Raw genomic sequence first — 12,827 nt, forward strand, 5'->3', positions numbered from 1 at the left:
AATCCATCGTGTTTTTTACTCATTATGCCATTCCAGTTTGAGTCCGGCCAAATGTAAATCAGATGGATGGATTTAGGCCCAGATCACTGTACCGGGGTGATTGTTTGACATTGTTCATAATTCCATTCACCACCTTGTTGTTTTTGCATCTGCCGCCCTAAGTGAGCCAGGTATGCCCAGATGTGGATCTCAGGCTCACTGTGCCACTGGATTTAAACTAGCATGGCTGATGAGGGGTGATACCTTGAAACTGGTGCCAGGATGCTTGTTTCTGGTCCAGGTAGGACCTGGCCGGATGCATGTCATAACAACGCATACTTTTACTCCGCATGCCATTACAATGCAGTTTTTACAACGCAAGTCGTTACAACGACTTGCGTTGGGGGGCGCTGGATAGTGGAATAGTTTAATTTTCTATTCCAACTCCAGTCCCCGTGGATAGTAGGGAAGGTGTTGGATAGAAAATTAAACTATTCCCTATCCTACAGCGCCCTTCAGCGCAAGTCGTTGTAACGACTTGCATTGTAATAGCTGCGTCGTAATGGTAGTGCGGAGTAAAAGTTGCGTTGTAAAGGATGTTTCCCGACCTGGCCTGGCAGTTTAGGCTCAACTGTTCCCATGGGAAGCAGGGTCAAAACTGATTTGCATATGGTTGGGACCAAATTGGGGTGGCATGGTAGGCAAAAAAACAATGGATTGGGCTGTTTCCAGTCTAGGGAAAACCTAGCCTGGCACTTCAGGCTGGTCTGTTCCCATGGGGAGCAGGGTCAAGACTGATATGCATATGGCTGGGTTAAAACTGGGGTGGCTGGTGGGCACAAAAGCAATGGACTGATATGCAGCCCAAACTATTGCCAGTGGCTGAGATTAATTCAAGCATTCCATGTATCATCTTGTTGTTTTGGGCCTAATTGTACATGTGTGCTGTTTTGCCAGCAGCGGCGTAGTGAGTGAAGTTTTTTGTTTGCTTGACTGTATGTATGTATTGTATGTATTTGAGCTTGTAAAGCGCACTGCTACCCGTACGTAGGTTGCCTGGCGCTGTATAACTCTGGGGAACCCGTACTGGCTTTCCCTGTGGGATGGTCCCTGCTGGGAGTCCCCAAGGTGGAGCCAGGCATCCCCGGAGTTGATGTGGCCATTGTGGAGATTAGGCAAGCTAATGCCCAGAGTTGCCGAGTGGAACCCCTGATTCAAGTAAGCATCGAAGCGAGAATTATCAAGTCCGCTGACCCAAGTCCACGACCCTGGTAGACACAGAGTACAAAACCTCTGCTATTTGGCCAGTGGCCTGGTAAATGGTGAAGTTTACTTGTATTTGCATGGGTGCCAGTCAAATAGCACAGAATATATACTATTTAGTCAGCAACTAGATAAACAGTGGTGTTTTTCTGCTAGTTGCAGGCCATCAGTCAAACAGAGCAGAATCTCTACCATTTAGACAGCGGCTCTGTAAATAGTGAATGTTTTATGTTATTTGAAAAGACGTCGTCCAAACAGTGCAGAATCTATTTTACTTTGCCTACAGCCATGTAAATCATGAAGGCTCTGCCCGGCCACCAGCTGAACAGTGCCGGATCTCTACAATTTAGCCAGTAACCGGGCAAATGCTGACCTTTTTTGGCTGTTTTCAAGGCTGCCAGCCAACAGTAAAGCTGGGTAAATAGTAGAGGAAATTCACTGTTTATCAGGAGGCCGGGTAAATAGCTGGTACATTTATTTTTATCTTGTCAGGGGGGCCTGACAATAAAATAACAATAGTTTGATTGAGGACACTCCTAGGAAATTTTAAGTTGAGATCCCCCAACCATAGGCCATAAAAAATATCACTTAAGAGCTCCCTCAGACAAAAGAGGTAGAGCCCGTCCACATACAATACTGTAATCTGTGGTGAGGACTCGATGAGAGTCCTTTTAACAAATCAGATGTTTTTCGTTAATTAATAGGATGTACCAATAGATTTACCGCAGTAAAAGTGGCTACTGTTGTATATGACCATCAGACCCACTCTTCAGTTCAGTTTCTGGACCTGCAGAAAGACTCTGAGAGGACTGGCTGCTGGTGTGGTCTGCTGTGTACTCAACAAGACTGCTTTACTTACCTGGAATCAAAGATTTGCTGCCTGGAACCTACCTTGAACACTCAAAGGCCTGCCCTGCTGCTTGAGCTTTACTTCATCACCTGCACCCAGGACTACTATAGTGACTCCATGGGCTAGTTTGCTGGCCTCCTGTTCAGAGCCTTAGGGACTTAAAAGGCTGCATCCATCTTGAATCGTCACTTGGACATAGCGTGAGTGGGTTTTAACCCCCCCAAGTGGTGCCCCTCCAGTCCTGGACCCTTGGTGGTGGTTCTTAAGGTGTCTAGATAGACAAAATCCAAAACTTGGGAATTTTTGGCTAAAAGATGCTTCGAGAATCGAGGGAAGACTGGGACCAACCTCCTCGCCTATCCGCCCAAGGTGCATTGGTGGCCAGCCTGACTTCGCAGTAGCTCCTCCTACGTTCTTCTCCGCAGCAGCAAGTCCTCTTCAGCAGCCGGCCAGTGAAGGTGTATCTGGCCTCCCGGAACTCTCATCAGCTACAGCCACCAGTTTTGTCCAGCTGAAGTTTTTGATTTCTAAAGAAAACTAACTTTGAACGTGGAAATCTTCATCCAGTGGCTCCCCAACCACGACGCTCCCTCCTTGGACACCCCTTGCAGCCTTGCCCTGCTGAACTTTACCTTCTTAGAACATTTCTTTTAAGTGTGAAGGTAAGCACTGACTAGACCCAACCTGCTTCTTGGATCTTGTAGGCACTGTTTTTTACTAAAAACTTTGAAAATCAGAACTTTGGTTCAACCGATTGGATTTTTGTTGTTTTGGTATCAAATGATTTATTACAATTTATTCTATTTTTCTAAACTGTTGTGGTATTTTCCTTGTGTTGTGTTTTCACTGTACTGCTGTTTCTGTGCCACACCAATACTTTACTCATTGCCTCTAAGTTAAGCATGACTGCTTTTGTGCTTAGCTACCCAGTGGTAAACACAGGTTTATTTTGTGACTTTTGTATTCACCCTGACAAGGAACGTGGCTTTTGCTTGACGTTTTTCTTTTCACTTATAATGCCTGGACCTCAAGGAGTCAATCATAATATAATACTTGTGCACGCAGAGGCACACTGCATAGCTCTGAGGTTGAATGCAGCATTTGGCACGACCTGTTGGCTGCTCTGTGCAAGCTGGCGCCTCTCCCAGTCGTCTCCAGTCCTTGTTTACACAGTCTGCACTGTGACTGCTTGGCATTAGGAGGCAAAGAAGGAAGAGTGATACATTCCCACAGGACACACCTGACTGAGAGACGGTCCGGGTAAAGAGGTTGCGGGTTCAGCTCCGGATAAAGCTCCTAACAGGATGGACGCGATGGAGGTCACATGGGCGCTAGTCGCCCTGGCTGTGGTCCTGCTCCTGGGGCAGTTTCTAAATCTACAGTGGGCGGCGAGGAAGCTTCCCCCAGGACCAACTCCACTCCCTATCGTAGGAAGCATGTGGGCGCTAAACTTCAGTCTACACCATGAAACTCTCATGCAGGTATGCTGGGAAACGGGGTGAATGTGGAGCAAGGGGCAGGGGCTTATTCCAAGCTGCCTCCTATCATTTGGGGTAATACCACACCTGGAAAATACTCATACTACAGGGTGCAGTTTGAACTGGCAGTAGCATAACCTCACCAATTGGGGGTTGTGTAACTCAGCCCTCGAAATGGTGGCGAAAGGATAAAAACTGTATTTTCACCTAATCCAAGGTCTGCAAACTCGGAATGGGCATTAAACAAATTCCACCAGATTTTGCTTTGAGAAATGTATGCATTTAAGAACCCACGTTATGTGGAATTACTGCATAAATAACCATCTGAGGCAGACACAACCTCCTGCTTCACCCAAATGGGGATTGTTTGGGAAATCATAATTAATGCCATAAGTCATTTTGGCGACGGTGCAAAAATCCTTGTGCCAGTCCAGCCTGTGTGTGTATTATTGGTTGCCATGGTGGCAAGAGCTCAGGAGAAATGATTGTGAAGCCAGTGAACAATCCTGAGGGATAAAAGCGGCCACCAGCCTATTAGCAGTGACATTTAACACGATGAGTCTTAAAAAAGCACTTCTGGGCTGCATGACACTTGCAGCAGGATACCTCACTTCATTAATGTACAGTCATTTTTAAAAAACGTTTCTATAAGTTAGGCTTTGAGATTTTGATAAAAAGTACATGGAAAAGGAGGGTGATCGGCATGTGACCCCTGCGTTACAACGTCCAGAACAATATTTCATTCTGGTGCCCTTGAATTCAAAGCGCACATCGAGTGCTGTTATGTGGTGAACAAATACATGTTTTGGTACTTCCGACGGAGAGATCGGAGGATTGAAGCCCTTTGAGTGCTTCGGGCAGAGGCCAGTGCTTAATTTGAATCGGTGGTTTCCGGTGCTCTGTACCGGCACTTAATTCTCAACACCGGCACTTCTGACAGCTGCCACATGGTGGCGCTGTTTGTATAATTTCAAGATGAGCAGAACAGCAATTGTTTATTAATTCAATATATATTAAAAACAACGAATCCCCGCCACCCAGGCTATTTTGTTTTAGCTTTGGGGGCTTGGAATAGTCTGAATTGTCACACTTTAGGAGTGTGCTGTTTAGTTTTTTGGCGGCACTGTCACTGGCAATGCTAACAATGGCAATGGGTGGTGTAAGCTTTGGAAGCCTACTAACGAGAGCCCTGGCACTTTTTATTTTTATTTTTACAAATTAAGTACTGGAGGCTGGACCTCTTCGGGGGAAGGGTTTGGGGGGGCCCCGCAGCGCCACTGGCTGAGGTAGGTCATCAGCCTGTGTCCCGCAGGGACACCCTTGTCGGTGATAGCTGTTGCTGGCCTGAGAGTCCACTGTAGCACAGAGGCACACAGCTGTGCAAGGTTATAAGGAGTGATGAGGCCAGTTTGGGAGCTGGTTGGTCACAGGGGCTCCTAGAAGGCGAGGATGCTGCGCACATGCGCAATATTGAAGGCGTGTCATCCGCTCTAGATGACGAAATTCCAATGGGTGCTGGAGAGGGGCTTGCTGGGTAGTGCTGGAGGGAGAAGGGGGAAGCAGGCAGACCACAGGGGCCAAAGGAGACAAATGGGATGAAGGAGTTGCAAAAACACCAAAGGTGAGGGGGGAGTCAGTGAAGGGCTCGGATGAGGTTCCTTTGTCAGACCAGAGGTGGCCAGACCTACGAAGAAAGGTGGGGATGCAAAAGAGATGCCAACTGAAGGGAGCAAAGAGTCTGGCAGAGGGTAGAAAGATGGAACTAAACCTTTACAAGCAAAACCTGTTCATGCACTTCAATTAAGACCCATCCTATGGTTCAGAAGATATGTCAGTTATGCAATTATGTACTTCAAGCTAAGGTTTTGAAATATAAACTAACTTGCAGAGGGTGGTGCTTTATGAGTTGGTACTGGAGTTTTTGAGTACATCATGATCTCTTATAAATGGGGAGATATGGTTGCTGACTTCTTATGTAATTAGTCCAAAATCGGCCACAATTGATCCAGCAGGTTTATATGAGTTGTGTCACTGGTCCTGGTAATGTAGGTGTTACCTCTTTTTTTCTATCATCTAAAGAGAAAACCCTGGGGACGGAGAGGACAGAGCCAAGTAAAAATCGACACCAGAAGCAAACAAGCATTGGAAAAGTCAACAGGTCTGGCTTTCATGTGCTAACACAGGCAAACAGTATTTATTCCATCATTTTATTGCATGCTGTACATGCTGTGTTTGCATGCATTAGCACAGTTGTTCTTAACCTCTTTACTTGTGTGGACCCCAACTGAATCGTTATTGGACGCCTGCGACCTTGTTGAGCAATTATTGGAAGCCAGGGACCCCGGCCTAAGCAATTTCTGTGATTTGAACTCCAAAACAAAGCATACAAATACAAAGACAAATATATGCCAAGCAATTGCTAAAATATTGAAATATCTTATTTATTCCAAAAGCAAAAATAGAAATTCATCTCCAAGAATTGAAAAAATGGGGATCCAATTCCAGAAATACAAACTCAGTGTAAATTACACGTCAGGATCGGTCAAGTCAGCATTTTACCCATTGCGCCATCCAGCGAGCCATGAGTCTGTAGACCCACAGCACAACATGTCTACGAAAGTCTTTGTATGGTCATAACCCAAAGTAACTGCCATCAGATGAAGATGTACTAATCAACTAGCATTGGTAGTATCTGCAAAAACAAGTGGGGAATTGTAATCCCGTACCGCATTCAGAAAGGATTTCCAAGATGGCGGTGGAAATGCGGCAGACCGAGAGTGCGTCCAACGTTCTAGTGGCAGCAGAGGAAGTGACGTGGGGAACAAAGGAGATGAAGCGAAGGCCAGAGGCGGATGGGGGCGCGCAACGCAAGGGAGAGGAGGAAGACGCGGAGAGCCACAAGGGACCGGCAACTGCACTGAGGAGCACCAGGGAGACGCTGACCTCGAGCGAGAGGTCCACAGATGCCAGAGAAAACTCCAGGAGCGCGGAGGAAGCGAGACCAGAAGAGCCACAAGAACCAGCATATAAAGAAGCCGCCAGCCAGTCAAGCCGTCCCGGAGGAGCAAAGGACAGTGTGACTCCTTCAGCCACGACCCTTATCTTCTTTACTAGGGGCAGGTGGAGGAAGGGTCACCCATAGGGTTTTTGTTAGAAACGCTCAGTGAAGTTTCCTGTTGCATGCAGCACAAGGTGGTGCATGGTCCCACACTGGGTGGCGGTGAAGGGTTAAAACTACAGAGTATAGTAAAAGGACAGTCCGCTTATAGTATCTCCCATTTGCTTGTTCCGAGGGATATGTGTTCACCCTTTCCGCTGATGGGACGTGAAGACGCAGGAAGAAGCTAACCCCTGGACCGTGGGGAGAACATTCGGGTGCACAGTGAGGAAACTGACACTGAATAGGACTTACATTGAGTGAAATACACCCATTTCAGAATGGACTTCCAACCCATTTTGTTAAAGTATTTAACAACCAAATATTCTAACTACTCATGTGTTCGTCATATCTGGCCAAGTGACCACAAGTGGTGTCAGAAGCGGGATCTTTGGTCAGTGAAGCCACCATTACCCAACCCATTACAATGGAGGCAAGGGTCACTCAACTAGCTGAGGGCCAGCGACATTTACCATTAGTCCTCGAACAACAAAATCACAATGCACAAAAAGAGAGAGAGGCTTTCAGAGTGCCCTCAAGGAGCAAGCTACCATCATGACCACTAATCAAAAAGTGCAAGACACCGCCATTTTACGCCTGACAGACGTTATTTCAACAGCCCGAGTGCATCCCAATATTCCCAGTTCAGTTCTACAAAAGTTCCAGGAAGGGGATGACCCTGACTATTTTTTTGTGAACTTTAAGAGAGTAGCAGCAATAGTTACTTGGCCCCAGGAAAGATGGAGACAGTATATACAAGTGAGGTATCATTGTACTCGGGAGAACAAGGGGAACGCTGGGTGGTAGGACATTTGTGCCGGCATGGAGATCCCACGAAAAAAAGTATGGAGAAGTGATTTTTTTTACCTAATTTTAAGGTTTGCAGGGAATTCTGGGTAGGAAAACGTTGGGGGACCCACGCATGCCATACCTCACTGGACTCCCCCTGGTGTCTAGTTTTCAGAACTGTTTGGGTTTTGTAGTTTATCAAGTTTGCTACCGAGCCCCGGGCCAAAACCCCCACCCCCAAAACAAGGTAGTTTTGCAAAAGGTAATTTTGAAGTCTCCTCCGTATGATTTGGGCCTTTTCCTGTTGCAGCCACTATGCCTACCCACGCAAGTGAGGTACCATTTTTTTGGGGAGACCTGGGAGAACGCTGGGTGGGTGGAAATGTGTTGATCCATACAGATTACAGAACTTTCCACCACAGAAATGTGAGGAAAATGCGTTTTTTGGTGACTTTTTTAGCTTTGCAAGGTATTCTGGGTAACAGAACCTGGTGGGAGGCAGTGAAGTCACCCCATCCTTAATTACCCTGGGTGTCTAGTTTTCAATAATGTATGGGTTTGCTAGGTTTCCCTAGGTGCCGGCAGAGCTAGGGTTCAAAAACAAAAGGAAGGCACTTTGACAAAGAAGGGCCAGTTTTCACTGCGAAATTGAGGTGCAAACACGTTGCGTTTTGCGCTGTTTCCTGTCGCAGGCACTAGGCAGACCCAGGCAAGTGAGGTACCATTTGTTTCGGGAGACCTGGGGAAACGCTGTGTGGGTGAAAATTTGTGTGAGCCCAGTGATGCCACACTTTTACACACAAAAATGTTTGAAAAAACAAATTATTTCAGCGTCATTTAAAGTTTGCTAGGGATTCTGAGAAACGAAACGTTGGAGGATCCATGCAAGCCATACCCCCTTGAAAGCCCCTGGATGTCTACTTTCCAAAAAAAGTGTGGGTTTGCTAGGTTTCCCTAGATGGCAACCGAGGAAGGAGTGAAAAACCCATGTGACCCCCCTAGCTAAACCAATTGCTTTTGACGAAATTAGTTGTTTACTTGTGCAGCATGACAATGTGGGTGCAATATTGCAAGGAAAATATGACGGACATTGTGCATTTTGCAGGATATTGTGGATAAAATTAATTGTTAGATTTCACCAGAGAGACATCACCATGTAGTCCCATGGGTTTTCAACAATATCTACAATTGGCAGGTTATTCGTAGGCGGAATATATACCTTGGCACAGAGACTAAGAAAAACAAGATCCCTACACAACCATCTATTCCGCAAACACACACACATACTGGTTGGATTTCGCACGAGGGCGAGTCATGGTTCAGTATATATCATTTTATTAACAAGAGATTTCACAAAAATGAAATGCACTGTCAATTACATGGACAAAAAACTGAACCAATGACTCGCAGCTCGTGAGCTGTAAAGCCACTTCAAGGCACCAACCGCTTTATAGGCCATTCACACACCTTTCATACCTGACACACAGAAGACCATTCACACCACCAGGCACAAAAGCAACACATCACAACATTTACAAAAAAAGTGGCAAGGTGCGTCCTGCTTAAAAAAAACTAAAAAAAAAAACTACACAGATTTCAAGTTTTCAAACACACACACATACTGGTTAGATTTGGCACGAGGGTGGGTGATGGTTCAGTATATACCATTGTATTAGCAAGTGATTTCACAAAAAATGAAATAAACTGGACCATTGACTCACAGCTCGTGAGCTGTAAAACCACGACAAGGCACCAACCTCTTTACAGGCCATTCATACACCTTTCATACATGTGACACATATAAAACATTCACACCGCCAGCCGCGGACCCATCACATTACTACACTTCCACCAGCAGACAATGCCAATCAAGGGCCCATTACTTTCACATGCCCACATTCCTGACACAGCAACTACACAAACTCATGGATTACATGGAGTGGCGCTCAACTAGTACTGTGTGTAGTAACCAGCATTAAGTCACTTCCCACACACCGCCAGCCAAGCACCAGTACACGCACACCACCAGCCAAGCACCAGACCACACACACCGCCAGTAAAGCACCAGACCACGCACACCACCAGCCAAGTACCAGTCCACACACACAGCCAGGAAAGCACCAGTCCACAGACACCGCCAGCCAAGCACCAGTCCAGGCACACCACCAGCCAAGCACCAATCCAAACACAACACCAGACAAGCACAAGAGCACGCACACCACCAACCAAACACCAGACCACGCAAAGCGCCAGGCAAGCACCAGTCCACACACACCACCAGGCAAGCGCTACTCCACACACACCGCCAGCCAAGCTCTAGCCCAGGCACACCACCAACCAAGCACCAATCCCAACACACCACCGGCAAGCGCAAGACCACGCACACCGCCAACCAACCACCAGACCACGCACACCGCCAGCCAAGCACCAGTCCACAGACACCGCCAGCCAAGCACCAGTCCACAGACACCGCCAGCCAAGCACCAAACAATGCACACCGTCAGACAATGGACACTCCACGCAAACCAACATCATACTTTAGTTTTTTTTCAAGACAAATGAAAAACAAAAACAAATTGCAAATTGATACAAATCTAATAATACAACAACTAAATCTAAATACACTACACAAATGCCAACTTTGAAACTGAACAATAAGTTTTAGAGAATAGAGACCAGCCAGTTCACTTTACCATTAATGGATGCTCCCAAAAATTCTTTTGCGTGTGGTACATTCTAAAACAAGCAGGTACACACAGCCCAGGGTTTGAAGGACCGTCGGGGCAGTACACATGAACCTCCTTCCGCAAACCTCTTCGCCAACAGACTCTACATCTCCGAGTGGGAAAGTCTTTTGAGGTTGTAGGAGGAAATTGATCAGGAAAGTGGCGATCTTTCAATCTGGCAACATCCTCCACCACTCCAACTCTAGGAACACTTGCCTGTTCCACTAAAACAAGGTTGCCTATTACAGACTCCTGAAACTTTACAAAAGTAATCTTTGACTGGGGACAAGATTGCTGGAACACAACAAAAGCACTAAAGGTTGCCAAGTGGAAAAGATGGATAGCCAACTTCTTGTACCAAATGTAAGCCTTACGAAGAGCAGCATACGGTTCCAACCTCTGATCTACTCTGTCAACACCACACATGTGCCTTTTATAGTCTAAAATGCCCACAGGTTTGCGCGCTTCTGCAACCTGACCCTAAACAGTCACCGGTTCAGTGCTTTCATCATGTATGGACGTCAACATGTAGACATTTCTCCTGTCTGAAAACTTCACAGCTAGAAGCTCCTCACAACGCAATGCACTGCACTGTCCCCGAGCAAGCTTTTGACAAACAAGTTCTTTTGGGAAACCTTTACGGTTAGAGAGGATTGTGCCACAAGCAACAGTGTCCACTTTGGCCAATTCCCTGAACAACCGCACACCAGTGTAGAAGTTATCTACATATAAATGGTGGCCTTTGTTAAAAAATTCTAGACCAAGTTCCCACACAATTTTCTCAGTCACTCCAAAAGTCGACGGACAACCAGGGGGGTTAATCCTGGATTCCTTACCGGTGTACACCCTGAAATTAGAGACATATCCAGTCCGACTGTCACACAGCTTATAAAGCTTAATTCCATAGCGTGCCCTCTTACTAGGAATGTATTGCCGAAATACCAAGCGGCCCATGAACAACAGCAAAGGCTCATCCACTGCAATTTCTTTCCCAGGAGCAAAGATCTCAGGAAACCAATCAACAAAATGATCAATGACAGGCCGAATCTTGAAAAGACGGTCACAATCAGGGTGATCTCGTTGCAAAGCAAAACCATTGTCAACAAAATGCACCATCCGAAGCAGAAGCAAATACCTATCACGACTCATGACTGCCGTAAAAATGGCTGTTGCCATCAAGGGACTGGTAGACCAATATGAAGCCATTGATGGTTTCCTAAGCAAGCCCATCAAAAAAGTTAAACCCAAAAACTTTTTCATCTCCTCCAAATTTGTGGGAGTCCACCGGGTAGCTCTAGCGTGGGGCTTAAGGCTGGCACTGTTCTCCCTCAAAAACTGTTCTGCATACAAATTAGTCTGCTCTACAATCTCTGCCAAAAACACATCATCCATAAACAACTTGAAAAAATCAATTGGCAAAAAGTTTTCAGTGTTCACCCTACACCCTGGAACACCAGTAAATTCAGGCAATGCCGGCTGCAACATGCCTGGTGCAACCCAGAGGTCAGAACTTTCAACGTCAAGTCTTACAGCCGCAGGCTGCCGCCCAGCTGCCTCTTGTCTCACTACACCAACTGGAAGTCTAGCAGCCCCAGGCTGCAGCCCAGATGCCTCTTGCCGCACTATCGGCACAGCAATGTCCTCCGCAACCACAGGCACTTCATCCACACCAAAAGTAGCTTCATCAGCACTCAGAGTATCTTCATCATCAGATGAAGACATGTGTAGAGAAAACTCACTACCTGAATCTTCACCTCCCACCTCTGCCTCAGAATCAGAGTCAGTCTCTGGACCATGGTCAGAGAAAGAATCAAAAAGCATTCCAACAACTTGCTGAGCAGTAATCCGGCTGCTAGCTATTATCCTTACTAAGAAAGGAGTCTGCACAAACAACTCAACAACCCCAACACTGTGCAACGTAAGTAAAAAAATGTAAGCCTTTATCACAAGGATCTATATACTGAAAAAATATACAATTCACTTACAAGAGACAGCTAGACTCACCAGCACCTACTCTGCAAAGACACAGCAAATAGGCAACGATATCCCACTAGAAAGAAGAAAAAAACTTACATCTACAGAAGTACACATCAAGAACAAATGCAAAACATGTTTTACAATCACAAAAAACAGAAACCAAACATACTCGTATTATTACACACTTTGCAAACAAAACAATTACATTAAAATTGAACAAAAAAGGTCTCTTACCAAACACATGCAACTACACAAACAGCAGAACAGCAGAACCACCAGTAACGGAACCGCACACTGCAACAATCTAAGGAGAAAATAAAACAAAACACATTAGAAGAAACAAAAACAATACACATTACAACAGGCTATGTCACAGGGTATGTCAGAAATGGGGTGTCTGTCCCCATTAGGGGCAGAATATAAATCTTTTTAAATGTGGGACCCCTGGAAGCAACCCTCCAGAGAGCAGAAAGGCCAAATTAAGACAATAATAGGGCAAAACATATTTTTGAAACATATGGGCCAAAGGAAGCGACCCTTGGCCAAGGGGTTGCTTCCTATACAAAAAAAATCCCTGGTGTCTAGTGGGCTTTTCTACCACCCTGGGT

The 12,827-nt window shown here is 45.9% G+C and overlaps 1 pseudogene across 1 annotated transcript in view; it reads left to right on the top strand.

Moving 5' to 3' along the window:
- Nucleotides 1–3,300: 3,300 nt before the first annotated feature.
- Nucleotides 3,301–12,827, top strand: part of LOC144790702 (cytochrome P450 2D28-like) — a 398,581-nt pseudogene continuing 389,054 nt past the window's right edge. Inside the window, exon 1 of the transcript XR_013602251.1 lies at nt 3,301–3,573. The product of XR_013602251.1 is annotated as a cytochrome P450 2D28-like (transcript). The remainder of the gene's footprint in view (nt 3,574–12,827) is intronic.

The sequence above is a fragment of the Lissotriton helveticus genome, chromosome 11, assembly GCF_964261635.1.
Source record: "Lissotriton helveticus chromosome 11, aLisHel1.1, whole genome shotgun sequence".
In the NCBI taxonomy this organism is placed as follows: Eukaryota; Metazoa; Chordata; class Amphibia; order Caudata; family Salamandridae; genus Lissotriton; species Lissotriton helveticus.